Here is a 15844-nt window from a genome sequence, read left to right as displayed (position 1 = left end):
ACCACAACTACTGAGCCTGTGCTCTAGAGCCCTCGAGCCACAACTACTGAGCCCACGAGGCACAACTACTGAAGCCCGCATGCCTAGAGCCCGTGCTCTGCAACAAGAGAAGCCACTGCAATGAGAAGCCTGTGCACCACAACAAAGAGTAGCCCCCACTCGCAGCAACTAGAGAAAGCCTGCGCGCAGCAACGAAGACCCAACGCAGCCAAAAATAAATAAATAAAATAAATAAATTTATTTTTTTTAAAAAAGCCTGCTGGATGGATTACCAAAACCAGTGTTCAAATCCTACCTCTGCCACGCACATGATGCTGGGTTGCCTACTTTTTACTTCTCTCTGCCTTAGCTCCTTAACCTGTAGAGTAGGAACGGTAATTCCTTCCTAAGGAAATTCTCTGCAAGGAAACCCAAACCCAGCGGATTCAAACATCTGACATTGGCACACTCTTGCCCCCTGGTGGCGATTTTTAGAACTCTGTGGACCGTAGTAAGGGCAAAAATTAAAGGTGGAAACTGTAAAACAAAAATCATGAGATGCCTTCCTTGTAATGCACAGTAGCTTTTTAATTGCTAATTTTCTTACCTCCTCAGTGCCTTTCCCCTCCTCCTACTCTCAGTAGTACACACACTGCAGGAAGTTTCAGGAGTCATCCAATTACCCTGGAGGAATTGTAGTATATTTATTTTCATTTGTATTTTTCCTTCTTACATTTATGGTTAACATCCAATGGCCCAACATGGTCCACTGAGAGACATAATAGTGAGGTGGTTTAGGGCACCTGAGCCAGGTGATCTGTTCAAATCCTGACTCTCCCATGTATTACCTGCATGTCCTTGGGTGGGCTATTTAACTGCTCTGTGCCTCAGTTTCCTTATCTATAAAATAGGCTTATTGGGAGGATTAAATAAGTTAATAATAGGTCTAAAACGTGTAGAACATGAGAGTTCCCTAGTGGACCAGAGGTTGGGACTTGGCGCTTTCACTGCCCAGGGCCCGGGTCGGGGAACTAAGATCCCGTGGGCAACATGGCCAAAAAATAAAAATAAAAAATTACATGTAAAAATTCAAACCATTTAGAAATTTATTTTTAAAAACTAAAAAAATCTCACTTAGGTTCCTCCCCTCTCCCTTAAACTTCACTCCCCTCTCCACAGGCCACGATTAAAGTTAACTTGTGATGATCCTTCAAGAGTTTTTAACTGATTTTTTAAAAATCATGGGAATATAATTTACTTGTTATTTGGCAACTGGTTTCTCTCAACAGTGCAGCTAGGAGGTATTTCCAGGTCCCTAGTCTACCTCTTTGTTCCTATGGGCTTCCCAATATGCCCACAGCACAATTCACTTAACCCATGTCTTTTTTTTTTTTTTTAACATCTTTATTGTAGTATAATTGCTTTACAATGGTGTGTTAGTTTCTGCTTTATAACAATGTGAATCAGCTATACATATACATATGTCCCCATATCTCTTCCCTCTTGCGTCTCCCTCCCTCCCACCCTCTGTATCCCACCGCTCTAGGTGGACACAAAGCACCGAGCTGATCTCCCTGTGCTATGCGGCTGCTTCCCACTAGCTATCTATTTTACGATTGGTAGTGTATATATGTTCATGCCACTCTCTCACTTTAACCCATGTCTTATTGATGGATATTTGGGGTTTTTCCAATTGTCCACTATTATGTTCCCTTTTCACTCATTCTTTTCTTTGTGTAATTCAAAACCATCAAGCTGAAACTTAGCAGGGCTTCCTCATTTCACAATCATAGCTCATTTCCTATTGAGCAAAGCTTCTTCCTCAGGTCAGCTCTTGCCACACCCCTAAGGGTGGGGGGCTTTTTCCACAGAAAGAAGAAGTGGAATTATCTATCCTGGGCCTTAGGAGCAAACGTGCTCATTCTCTTGACAGCCACGCCCATGCTGCTTGGCCCACGCAGCACTGCTGCCCCTGGGGCTCCTGAACAGCTTAATAACCTGAAACAACAAAATCAACGTCACTTTGCCTCCAGTGCGGTTGGTAAGTTGTAATAGATGTGGAAACAGACAGGACGCCTTCCCATGACATATACCACCTCATGGAAGAGAGGGGTGTTCCAGGGTGAGTCTGTTTCCTCAGTGTCATTCCAGTATACGCTCCTGTTTTCAGGGGCCACTGGCGGTATGGTTCCCTGTCGTAAATGCTCTTTCCTCTCCCTTTGAGGATGAACTGAAATCTGACCCCTTTTTTTGAAGCTTTCCCAATTGCTCCGGCCTATAATAGTACTTCCCTTTTCTGAATTTCTTCAGCAAGAATGGCTTCTAAGTGCAGAACACCTTGTGAGGGTGAACCCCTGGGCCACAGAACCAGGGATTGTGGGGAGGTTTGAGATGGAAGGCCATCGTATACCTGAATCTCATAGAAATAACATAGTTATAAGAGGAGAGGCCTATAAGCAGAGAGACACTATGGGATATACTGGAGTTAATATGTACGAAAGGGAAGTGTAGATTAGAAGCATGTATACCCAGGGCAAGAAAGAAGGAAAGCAAGAGTCTAGTGCAGTATTCCTCAAAATGCAGTCTGGGGAATTTATTAGAAATGCAAATTCTTAGACCCCTCTGCAGACCTACTGAGTCAGAAACTCTAAGGGTGGAGCCCATCAATCTGTTTTGACAAGCCCTCCAGGTGAGTCTGATTCACTGGGAAGTTTGAGAACCAGTGGTAGCAAAGAAGAGACTTTTGCAACTGAAAATCTCGGGAGAAGTAGAGCAGCTAGAGGGAACTCCAGGTGCTGCTTATGCTTCACCCACTGTCAGCTGCTGCAGTGTGGATCTGGTGTTAGGAAGTGGAGGAACAAATCCAAGTGACACATGGTCCTTCCCTTCAAGATGGGATGCATAAATAAGACAGCAGTCCTACAAAGTGAGATGGACTCTGTGCCATAGTAATGGTTGAGACCAGTGGTTCCCAACTGAGGTGACTTGGGGAAGCCAGTCTGTTACAAATACAGATTCCTAGATCCCACCCTGAGAGATTCTGATTCGCATCTGAGGAGTGACTGAGTCTATACTTTTAAAAGCTGCTCAAATTTTTATGACAACTATAAAGAGAAGCCTGGTTTGGGAAGCCTTGTTATAAATAGTGGTAACAAGGAGGTTCTGAGTAGGGAGGGGAGAACTCAAGCCTGGGGTGGCAGGGAAACTCCACCTAGTAGGAAGGGATAAGCTCCCCTCCAAGGGCCTGTGCGGGTCACGTATTTCCTGGAGGGCCTGGAGGGCCTGCAGGGACAGGAGAATTACCGCCGTCTGGGGCTAAAGTTCTGCCTGAAACTTGGCCCCAGGATTTCTCTCCTCCGTGTCAGATGTGGAGGCTGATGGAGGAGACACGACAGGAGGATGGCTTTTGGGAAGAGGGCGTGTGATGAAGGCTTAAATGTTAATGCTAATTATCCAGCAAATTGTCAGACCTTCTCAAGGGCTACTAACCAAAAGACTGAGACTGCTTTTTTTTCTTAAGGGAAGTGGGGGTGGGAGGGACGATTTAGAAAGCTCCAGAAGTGATTGAGCTCAGACAAAACTAGGATTTATCTAGTCCCTGCTCTAGACTGCTCTCTGACAGTCGTGTCCTAAGAGAGGGGGTGTGGGGTCACCACCTGAGTTGGTGATAAAGCCATCATCTCCAATGGTCTTCAAAAGTTGATTTTATAAGCAGAGCTTTAAGAAATATCTCGCGTGGAACTCTGTTTTTTTAAAATTATTATTTATTTATTTTATTTTTGGCTGTGTTAGGTCTTCATTTCTGTGCGAGGGCTTTCTCTAGTTGCGGTGAGCGGGGGCCACTCTTCATCGCGGTGCGCGGGCCTCCCACTGTCGCGGCCTCTCTTGTCGTGGAGCACAAGCTCCAGACGCGCAGGCTCAGTAGTTGTGGCTCACAGGCTTAGTTGCTCCGTGGCATGTGGGATCTTCCCAGGCCAGGGCTCGAACTCGTGTCCCCTGTATTGGCAGGCAGAGTCTCAACCACTGCGCCACCAGGGAAGCCCCTCAAGTGGAACTCTGAAATGGGTTAAACTTAGAAACATAAGGACTGAGCTGCTGTGGTTAAGTTGGGGGTCCAGTTCCCACGTCCTTGGTCTCCTTCCTTTCTATCACTCGGGAACAATTACCATTCCCCACCCCTCCCCTAGTCCGGCTCCCTGGGATGACACTCCCTAGAGAGCGGTGTGAAAAAGACTGATCTGGTTGACCTCCTATCCAGAGCCTCGAGAGATTGCTTTCAGGGACAGCCAGATCACTACTGCACAAAGTCATCCTTCCTACTGCTGGAAGCTTTGATCCTCAGAATTTCTTCCTTTTACTGAGGTGAGAACTGCTCGCTAAACTTCCACCCACTGTGCCTAATTTTTCCCTCCGGAAGTACTGCTACATTCTTCCACATGAAAGGTCTTTAAATAAATGTTCATAAAGACCATCTTCTCTTTTCCAGGCAAAAGCCTCACCACGTCTTCCAATAGATTCTCGTGTGACGTGGTCATTCCCTGCGGAACGTACTCCAGTTGGTCCATGTCCCCTTTAAGATAAGGCTCCTGAAGGAGAATTTGGCTCCAGACAGGATCTGGCCGGGGCGGTGTGCATCGGGGCCATTCCTCCCCTTGATCTGGACATTAAGCCTCAATTAGTGCAGTGTGGGATTACATTAGCTTCCTTGGCAGCCACTCTCCAGTCTGTTCATACTGAATCTGCTGTCTACGAAACCTCTTCTGTTTCACGTTAATTGCTATTAAGTGAATTCTTTCCCATCCTGTGCTCCTGCAGTCGACATTTCTTAATGTAAGAGCTGGACGTTACTTTTAGCTCCATAAAATTTCATCCTCTTGGTTTTAGTCCAGTCATGAAAAATATTTTAAAATCTTGATTCTGTTTTTCAGTGGCTATTACTTCCCAGCCTTAGGTGCCTTGAATTTTAGTGTTACTTTTGTACACCTGGAAGACTGCTAACATTTATCTGGAGCTTAGGGGGTAGGCGGAGGCAAAAAACACTTTTTTTAAACTTCCACTTACTGAATACACTCTTATTTAATCTTTCATCTTTATACTGGCCCAGTGAAAACAGATACTAATATTGCATTTTATAAAGGAGGAAACTAAGGGGAAGGGAGGAAAATGAAGATCTTCCTCAGCTATCAGTCTCAGGGACTACTGGGCAAGCACTCACACATGCAAGTTACGTAAGCTCCACCCCGTGGTCTTAAAGGAAGGTTTGGGCTCAGCTGTGACTAATAGGCTTATTTCCAAAGGGTGGAAACAAGAAAAACTAACTCCTGGGTCCTTCTTCTTAGAGTGACATCTCATTAGCCTTTTGAAGAAAATGAAGTCACGCATAGGAATGGATGAAAATTGGAAAGAGCTAGGAAAAGATGAAGTTAGATTTTAAAAGTAAAGCTTATTGAGCATATAATGCCATTAAATGTGACTTGGTCATACAGGTGTTTTAGTTACAGGATCTTGGAATTTGCATTTGTGGCTTTATCAGGCTGATAGAATTTTTTTCCTTGTCTTTTTAGATGCTGCAGGAGGAAGCGATGATTAAGTGAGGGATTTTCCCCACATTACCCTACTTTAATTTATCTTCACAGCATTTATGATCACATGATACTTTTCTTATTTACTTATTTCTCCCTACTGAAATGTGAGCTCCGTAAAAGCAGGGTCCTGTCTGCCTTGTTCTCCTCTGGTATCCCTATTACCTAGAATAGTGCTCGGCACATATTAAGTGTTTAAAATGAATGAATCTAAGTATGACACAGAAAACCTAGCATTTTAAAAAGAGTATTTAAAAACAACGTACAAGGCTGAGCAAGACTCACCCCGAACTCACCCTGGATGTAGATGTAGGCACATTGTTTAAATTTTAAGAAAATGCTACTAACATCCTTCCAGGGCCAGGTCAAAGCTACTTTTTGATAAATTTTTAAAAATGTACTGCCCTCTGATTGTAGTGGGGGGTGGTTAATTTTAATTTTTGCAGCAGTAGTTGGACATCCCAGTTCCCTAAGACCAAACTATGACTTTGGGTAATGGCAAAACCAAGGTGTGGCCTGGGAGGGCCTGTAAAATACACAATGTGTTTGCTGTGCATATTCAAGACAATTCCCCTAGCTACTGCTCCTACTTACTCCCAGACTTTCCAACCACGTTGCTGTCTCCAGCCCTCTCATTCTGGGGTCCCACTGGTCAGCTTGGCAGTGCTAGGGTGGGCCTGCTCAGAGATGGTGTCAGAAAGATAGTGACACCGCTTGCTTGCTTGGGCCTGCTAGGACCCTAAGAGGTGTGAGCCCTCATATGGCAATTGTCCTTTATTTGTCTAGTTTCTCAACTTGGCCTCTTTCTCTTTTGCCTCAAGTTTTCGGCTCTTTCCTGCCTCCTGTTCCTAGCTCCTCTCATAGGTGGAAATGTCAGATTTGAAAGTTTAAAAAATGTCAGCACATTATATCAAAAGCATGCTTCCAAAGTCTAAAAAGATGTTAATCCTTTTATCATAAGGGCTATCAGGTGTCAAAGCATAATTTTCAAAATTTTTAAAACGTAATTCTCATAACCAATATCAAATGAACACATGCTAAGATTCATTAACTCATTGATGAAGGGGACCAATAAGATGGTAAAGCTGGTTCCAAAAGTATTTTGAAGGACTAAGTGTTTATAGGTTTTCACAAAGGAATGTTAGAATAAGACTGCTAGGTTAGATACAAAAGTGGTTAATGTCCTATAGGCAAGTAAACTTATAGGTTATCTTCTTTACTGGACAGAAAATTTCATGTTAACAGTGTCTGGGTTCCAATCAAATAGTAAACCTCAAAGTCAAACACCGATACATTGTCCTAGAAAATTAAGCAATCTTTGGAAAAGCTTCTACACAATGCTGTAGTATAATATTGAAAAGACATGTGGCCCTCATGTTTTGCCTTATTTTAAGTTTGGGATAATTTTTCATATCACAAGTTTTTTTTCATATGTATATTAATATAAAGTTTATATGTATTTCTCCTGTTAGTCTTTTCCCTGTTTTGGACCGTGTTAGTATTTTTCAAATGTTGAACAGTGGATAATGAGAGAGAAAACATAAATCTCACAGAACTTCTTTTGTTTCTAGTTGATAACTCTAATTTCAGGATGAAAGTGTTTGGTGTAGAGTGGAGGGAAAGAGGGAAATTGAGAGAAGAGTTTAAAGGTTTTGGCTAAAATGAACTTTGAGGATTACATTAGGATTTTAATTTATCCGTTTTATTATGGTTCATTATCAGACATAATGGATACCTCTAAGTTTCTTGTTGGTGGAGAATCCATCAGACCCAAAACATGAAAATTATGTAGTACCCAGTATCTAATAACAGGGAAGAGGAACAGTGGAATCAACAAGTATTTAATGATAGTGATGACAGTTGCTTGGCTCTGGTTAAGATTTCCTTTTAAGTGTAGAGACACATGGTAATTTTGCTGTCCCAGCTATGTAATGCTACTATTAACAAGGTCAAGATGGCAGCCCTAATGGAATTTGCTAACCTAAGAGTTCTTACCAGAAACTGAAAGTTCCTGGATCCATAATCATGCATTAGGGTGTCCATATCTAGGTTAGGAACAAGGATCATTCATTCAGTTTAAAGAAAATCCTGTCTTGAACAGGTACTGCCAATTTTTTGTTGTTGTTTTTTGTTTTTGCTTCTGGTGGAACACATATAGGAACTTTTTTCTGACTTAAAAAAAAAAACCCTCTAATCTTTTATCATTTTCTCTTCTGTACCTTTTCTCTCCCTCTTCCTAAACATGTAATATTAATTCCATCCTTTTACATTTTCTTCTTCAAATTATTGATGCAGTTGCCCAAAACCATAGTAAGCATTTCATACCTACCCAAAAGACTTTAGGAACTGGCTGAGTTTCTTCTTCCCTTTGCCCTTCATCGGTCACTATTCCCAGGATCTTTCAGCACCTGGTCTACTGCTCCTCCAGACTCCTTAATTTCACAAGGCTCCATAACTTTTTGGATTTTATGGATTTCCCTCTCTATCAGTCTTGGTCTGTCAAATTCAGATGCTGGATCTCATCACCACTAGGACTTACTAAACTTCTGAGATCTCTTAACTCAGAATATCAGTTCTCTAACCCAATTGCTTTTTTGTTTTCTCCCAAGCTCACCTGTCACAACTTGCCAGACCTGCCTTCTGATGCCACCCTTTCTAGTACTTTTCATTGCTCAGCCCCTCCCATTTGACTCAGTTTCTCCTGGCTCCACAGGACTCCACCCAGCCTTAGATTCCAAGGTTCACGGCTTTGTACTGCTTTTGCCAGTTGCCTAGCCTTCCTCACTCTCTTGTTCTTTGCTCTGTCCACTGTATCAGTCTCTTCCCAGCGGTGTCTGGGTCTATCCTTAAAACACACATTGTCCATACTGGGTCCAGAAATGAAAGAGGCCAATGGAAGAGGTTTGTTCCTTTGCTAACAGGAGTTTTTTGGCTGCAAAAAAGAGAAAAACATCCACTTAAATTGGCTTAAAAATGGGGAAATTTGTTATTTCATGTAACAAAATGACCAAAGGTAGGGCAGGCTCCAGGTGCAGTATGCCAGGGCTCTGGCTCCATCTTTCTGTGATTCTCTTTGTTCTGCCCTCATTAATGATCAGCATCATCCTCAGGCTGGCCACAAAATGACTGCAGTATTTCCAGGTGTCACACTCAGATACAACCATGTCCAGAGAAATAGAGGAGACTCCTTTTCTCCAAAAAATAGTGAACACCGATTTCACAGGTCCTTGTAGATCCCCCTTCACATCTCATTGGCTAGAACTGGGTAACATGCCCATCTCTAAACCAATCATAGACAATGAAATGGAACTACTGGGATTTATTGAGACCAAACGGTCTTTGCCTCTAGATCTGAGACTTATGTGGGAGGGATTATACCTGAACAAACAGCATTGGACCTCTGCAGGCAGTGGAGGAAGTGAAAGGATGTTGAGTAGGTAATCTGCTATATAACAGTATCTGCTACAATGTGAAATGGTGAACCACTGAGAGGATTTTATAGCCATAAAAGCTAAAACTTTTGAGCTTGAAGGTTGATTGTTCATTCAGCCATTAACACTCTTGTAAACTTGGCCAGGGGAAGTTCTTTTGTTAGTTTGTTTCTAGGAGAGAGGAGGTGAGGGTAGGGGAGATCCTTTTCAGTTTGTGACCCCTGGGTTGTAGGTTTTCATTTGACTCCCCACAGTCTACTTTCTCCATCTATGTTGAACACATCCAACCTCACCCTTCCATCTGAACAAAGCTCCTTCTTTTTCTTTCTTTCTTTCCCTCTTTCCTTCTTTCTTTCTTTCCTTCTTTCCTTCTTTCTTTCTTTCCTTCTCTCCTTCTTTCTTTCTTTCCTTCTTTCCTTCTTTCCTTCTTTCTTTCTTTTTTCTTTCTTTCTCTCTCTCTCTTTCTTTCTTTCTATCCTTCCTTCCTTCCTTCCTTCTTTCTTTCCTTCCTTCCTTCCTTCCTTCGTCCTTCCTCCCTCCCTCCCTCCGTCTCTTTCTTTCTTTCTTTCTTTCTATTTTTGGCTGTGTCGGGTCTTAGTTGCGGCACGTGGGATCTTCATTGTGGCAGGCGGGATCTCTCATTGTGGCGCTCAGGCTCTTTGTTGTGGTGCACGGACTTCTCTCTAGTTGTGGCCTGCAGGTTTTCTCTCTCTCATTGTGGCTTGCGGGCTCCAGAGCACGTGGGCTCTGTAGTTTGTGGCACACAGGCTCTCTAGTTGAGGCGCACGGGCTCAGTAGTTGCCACGCGTGGGCTTAGTTCCTCCGTGGCATGTGGGATTTTAGTTCCCCAACCAGGGCTTGAACCCACGTCCCCTGCATTGGAAGGTGTATTCTCTACTGCTGGACTACCAGGGAAGTCCTCTCCTTCTTAATAAAATAAAAAATCACATTTTAAGGCAAGACAAGAAAAATTTAAACATAAAATTTTTCAGGGACTTCCCTGGTGGTACAGTGGTTAAGAATCCACCTGCCAATGCAGGGGACATCGGTTCGAGCCCTGGTCTGGGAAGATCCCACATGCCGTGGAGCAACTAAGCCTGTGCACCACAACTACTGAGCCTGTGCTCTAGAGCCTGCGAGCCACAACTATTGAGCCTGTGCACCACAGCTACTGAAACCTGCACGCCTAGAACCCGTGCTCCACAACACGAGAAGCCACCGCAATGAGAAGCCCATGCACTGCAACAAAGAGTAGCCCCCGCTCGCCACAACTAGAGAAAGCCTGTGAGCGGCAACGAAGACCCAACGCAGCCAAAAATAAAATAAATAAATAAATTTAAAAAAAAATAGTGATTGGTCAGGGACCTATACTCAATATTTTGTAATAACCTATATGTGAAAAGAATCTAAAAAAGAATATATATATGTGTGTGTGTGTGTGTGTGTGTGTGTGTAACTGAATCACTTTGCTGTAAAACCTGAAATTAACACATTATAAATCAACCATACTTCAATAAATATAAATAAATAAATACTAAAAAAAAAAAGATAGTGATTGGTGCAGAACAGACTGGTCAGACAACCTGGGGAGATACTGGGCCACACTTCATGGAGGTCCTTAGCTTAAATACTTACTTATGACCTTATTAATGTTACTAGCTGTATTACTTGTATTCTGCCTATTTTACAAGATTATTATTTCTTGCATTACCAAATATGTGACTGAGCCTCAGATAAAATTAATGACGCCTAAGTGACCTGAAATGATTGACCAAATATATAGTCCTATAAGACCAATGATTGTAGTAGTGTAACTCTAGATACGGGAAGAAGCAACAAGAGGGAGCCATTTCCTGGACCATAACAGACTAGTAAGACAGGCAATCCAGAGGCTTTTGGCTGCTGTTAACAGGGCATAGTCCAGTAATAGCACATGGAGTGGCCTATCAATGAAATCCTCGCCTGACCTGGGAATGAGCATTCCTAGTGCTCTGGAACAAATTGGTCACCAAATGCCTCCCAAACCTTGGTCGAAATTAAGACCGAAAGGGAAGTGATCGATAAACAAAGAATGTTGAGACCTCCCTGGTGGTCCAGTGGTTAGGACTCCGTGCTCCCAATGCAGGGTCTGGCTTCGATCCCTGGTTGGGGAACTAAGATCCCACATACTGCAACTAAGCCTGAGCCCTGCAACTACTGAGCCCACTCTCTGCATGCCACAACTAGAGAGCCTGCATGCTGCCAGGAAGACCCAGTGCAGCCAAAATAAAAAAAAGAAAGAAAGAAGGAAAGAAAGAAAGAATGAAAGAAAGAAAGAAAGAAAGGAAGGAAGGAAGGAAGGAAGGAAGGAAGGAAGGAAGGAAGGAAGGAAGGAAGGAAGGGAGGAAGAAAGAAAGAAAGAAAGAAAGAAAGAAAGAAAGAAAGAAAGAAAGAAAGAAAGAAAGAAAGAAAGAAAGAAAGAAAACGTTGCCCACCATTGAGTTCAAGAATCAAGTCCTTAACTGCTACAGTCACTGACCTACAATACACCCTGAAATGAATTCAGGGTGAAAGATCAGGATGAGGCACTCTGTGCTCTAGGAAAACTGACAGAACTGGCCCTCAGCTAGATATTTTCAGGAGAAATTTTTTATAAACCCAGATTCTTGCATCTTCCCATACTTAGAAAAGCACTAAAACCATTAACTAAGGTGTCTATTCCCCATGGCTAGTAGCAGCCTTCTACTGAGATGTGTGCTTGGTTGCACATATCTCTTTCACCAAAATCCCCTTACCTCTTTCAAACAGTTCTCAGAGCTCTCTGAGAGACTGCCTCCCGGGTTATAATACTCAGTTTTGTTCGAATAAAATTTTCCATTTCTTTCTTAGATGGGCTATGGATTAATTTTTTTCATCGATATGGTCGCCCTTCATTTTCACCTTAACTACTCACTCTTACCCTGGCTTCTCCTCAATCTCACTATAATCTGATGGCTCTGCTTGGCTCATTAAGAAGAAGACTGGACTTCCCTGGTGGCACAGTGGTTAAGAATCTGCCTACCAATGCAGGGGACATGGGTTCAAGCCCTGGTCCAGGAAGATCCCACGTGCCACAGAGCAACTAAGCCCGTGTGCCACAACTACTGAGCCCGTGTGCTGCAACTACTGAAACCCGCGTGCCTAGAGCCCATGCTCCACAACAAGAGAAGCCACTGCAATGAGAAGCCCGCACACCACAATGAAGAGTAGCCCCCACTGCTCGCCGCAACTAGAGAAAGTCCGCGTGCAGTAACGAAGACCCAACACAGCCGAAAATTAATTAATTAATTAAAACAAAAGAAAAGAAGACTGAAATCATGAACCTGCCCCTGACATCATAACTGGCCTATCATCAGTCTTCTCTCTTATTCTTCCCTTTCCTTTATTTTTTTATAAAATTTTATTGGAGTATAATTGATTTACAATTTTGTGTTAGTTTCAGGTGTATAGCAAAGTGAATCAGTTATACATATACATATATCCACTGTTTTTTAGATTCTTTTCCCATGTAGGTCATTACAGAGTATTGAGTAGAGTTCCCTGTGCTATACAGTAGGTCCTTATTAGTTATCTATTTTATATATAGTAGTGCGTATATGTCAATCCCAACCTCACAATTTATCCCTCCCCAGCCACCCTGCTTTCCCCCCTGGTAACCATAAGCTTGTTTTCTACATCTGTGACTCGATTTCTGTTTTGTAGATAAGTTTATTTGTACCATTTTTTAGGATTCCACATATAAGTGGTATCATACGATGTTTGTCTTTCTCTGTCTGACTTACTTCACTCAGTATGACAATCTCTAGGTCCATCCATGTTGCTGCAAATGGCAATATTTCGTTCTTTTTTATGGCTGAGTAATACTCCATGGTATATATGTACCACATCTTCTTTATCCATTCCTCTGTGATGGACATTTAGGTTGCTTCCATGTCCTGGCTATTGTAAATAGTGCTGCAATGAACATTGGGGTGCATGTGTCTTTTTGAATTATGGTTTTCTCTGGGTATATGCCCAGTAGTGGGATTGCTGGGTCATATGGTAATTCTATTTTCAGTTTTTTAAGGAATCTTCATACTGTCCTCCATAGTGGCTGCACCAATTTATATTCCCACCAGCAGTGTAGGAGGGTTCCCTTTGCTCCACACCCTCTCCAGCCTTTATTATTTGTAGACTTTTTAAAAATTTATTTCTTTATTTATTTATTTTTGGCTGTGTTGGGTCTTCGTTGCTGCACACGGGCTTTCTCTGGTTGCGGCGAGCAGGGGCTACTCTTCATTGTGGTGAGCAGGGGCTACTCTTCATTGCGTTGTGGTGGCTTCTCTTGTTGGGGAGCAGGGGCTCTAGGCGCACAGGCTTCAGTAGTTGTGGTGCATGGGCTCAGTAGTTGTGGCTCACGGGCTCTAGAGCACAGGCTCAGTAGTTGTGGCGCACAGGCTTAGTTGCTCCATGGTATGTGGGATCTTCCGGACCAGGGCTCGAACCCGTGTCCCCTGCATTGGCAGGCAGATTCCTAACCACTCTGCCACCAGGGAAGTCCCTATTTGTAGACTTTTTGATGATGGCCATTCTGACTGGTGTGAGGTGATACCTCATTGTAGTTTTGATTTACATTTCTCTAAGAATTAGTGATATTCAGCTTTTCATGTGCTTTTTGGTCATTTGTACGTCTTCTTTGGAGAAATGTCTATTTAAATCTTCTGCCCACTTCTTTTATTGGGTTGTTTGTTTTTTGTTTTTTTTTTTGATATTGAGTTGCATGAGCTTTCCCTTTCCTTTAAAGCTGCCCCTTTCCAGATGTCTTGGGAGCTTCCACAAAATAAATACTCAAAAAGTGTTTATTGAATGAATGCATTTATTCTATCCCTTCTCCAATCTTTTTCAATCTCCATCTCTATGTGGGTTTGAAGAGGTTTTGTGCATATGTTTGACCCTTCTTGTTCGTTCTTAGAACAAATGACCTGTAGGTGTTGATTCTATTCTGTTTCCTATTTTTAAAACAGCTTTATTGAGGTATAACTTATATACCTCAATATATATACCACAAAATTCACCTGTTTTTAAGTGCACAAAATCAATGATTTTGGTGAAATGTCTAGGCAAATCTTTTGCTCATTTAAAAACTGGGTTGTTTTTCTTATCATTGACTTGTAAGTGTTCTTTATATATGCTGGATACAAGTTCTTTTTCAGATATATGATCTGCAGATATTTTTCTCAGTCTGTGGATTGATTTTTTATGTTCTCAATGTTGTCTTTGAAGTATAAAATTTAAAATTTTTGATGAAGTCCAATATATCATTTTTTTTTCTTCTATAGATCATACTTTTGGTTTCAATTCTAAGACCTCGTTGCCTAACCTAAGTGTTATGGACTGAATGTATCTGCTCTTCCAAAATTAATTTGTTGAAACTCTACCCCTCAATGTGATGGTATTAGGAGGTGGGGACTTTGGGAGGTGATTAGGATTAGATGAAATCATGAGGGTGAAGCTCTCATGAATGGGATTAGTGCCCTTAAAAGAGTCAGAAGAGGGGACTTCCCTGATGGCGCAGTGGTTAAGAATCTGCCTGCCAATGCAGAGGACATGGGTTCGAGCCCTGGTCCAGGAAGATCCCACATGCCACGGAGCAACGAAGCCCGTGTGCTACAACTACTGAGCTTGCGCTCTAGAGCCTGCAAACCACAACTACTGAGCCCACGAGCCACAACTACTGAGCCCACGTGCCACAACTACTGAAGCCCGCGTGCCTAGAGCCCGTGCTCCGCAACAAGAGAAGCCACCGCAATGAGAAGTCAGCGCACCACAATGAAGAGTAGCCCCCGCTCGCCGCAACTAGAGAGAGCCCGCACGCAGCAACGCAGACCCAACACAGCCAAAAATAAATAAATAAATACATTAAAAAAAAAAAAGAGTCAGAAGAGAGCTTGTTTGCTATTCTCTGTTCTCCACCATGTGAGGATACAACCAGAAGTTGATAGTCTGCAACCTGGAAGAGGGTTCTCACCAGAAACTGACCATGCTGGCACCCTGATCTTGGACTTCCAGTCTCCAGAACTATGAGAAATAAATTTCTGTTTTTTTATAGTCCACCCAGTTTATAGTATTTTGTTATAGCAGCCTGATCTGGCTAAAACACCAAGGTCATAGAGATTTTCTCTTTTATTTTCTTCTAAAAGTTGTATAGTTTTAGCTTTTTTCATATAGGTGTATGATCTATTTCCTTTTTAATATCCTGCAACTTCCATCCTAATTACTCCCTTCAAGATTCGTCCTTGAACATTAATAGAGACCTACTTGCCTTTCCTCAATTTTCACCCACTGCTTTGGTCAAAATATTAGATAGGTGATTAAATAACTACAAAAAACTTGGTGAATAAAATAGTCCCAAAAGTACAAGGGGACAGATCTGATGAACTTCTCAGGACATAATGTTTACAGTGACCACTCACAGTACTTTGACATACAGGGTGCTTGAGTCATACTTGCTTAATTGAGAAATAGAAAAAAACCTTTAGGTCAATTCTTGGGCTGATCCAGGGATTCACATACAATCTTTAGTTAAGAGTACAGTACACTAAGAGGTCCAAACTGAATTGCATTTCCAAGTTCACATGTGAACAAACCTTCACCACTCAATGAACCAGAGATTCTAGGGATCCAACAGACTGAGGATAACCCAGGGCCAAATTGAATATTCAGGGCAGCTCTCAAAGTATTGAGCTTCATAGCCTGAGCATACATCTCTACACTTGGATTAGAGCCAGATCAGCTCTAAAGGGGATGGGGTGGGGTTGGGAGGGAGAGGGGAGGATGGTGGTTAGATTTATCTAA

Source organism: Eschrichtius robustus, chromosome 6, assembly GCF_028021215.1.
Source record: "Eschrichtius robustus isolate mEscRob2 chromosome 6, mEscRob2.pri, whole genome shotgun sequence".
Taxonomy (NCBI): Eukaryota; Metazoa; Chordata; class Mammalia; order Artiodactyla; family Eschrichtiidae; genus Eschrichtius; species Eschrichtius robustus.
The sequence above is the reverse complement of the archived record's forward strand: the minus strand, read 5'-3'. Positions refer to the sequence as shown.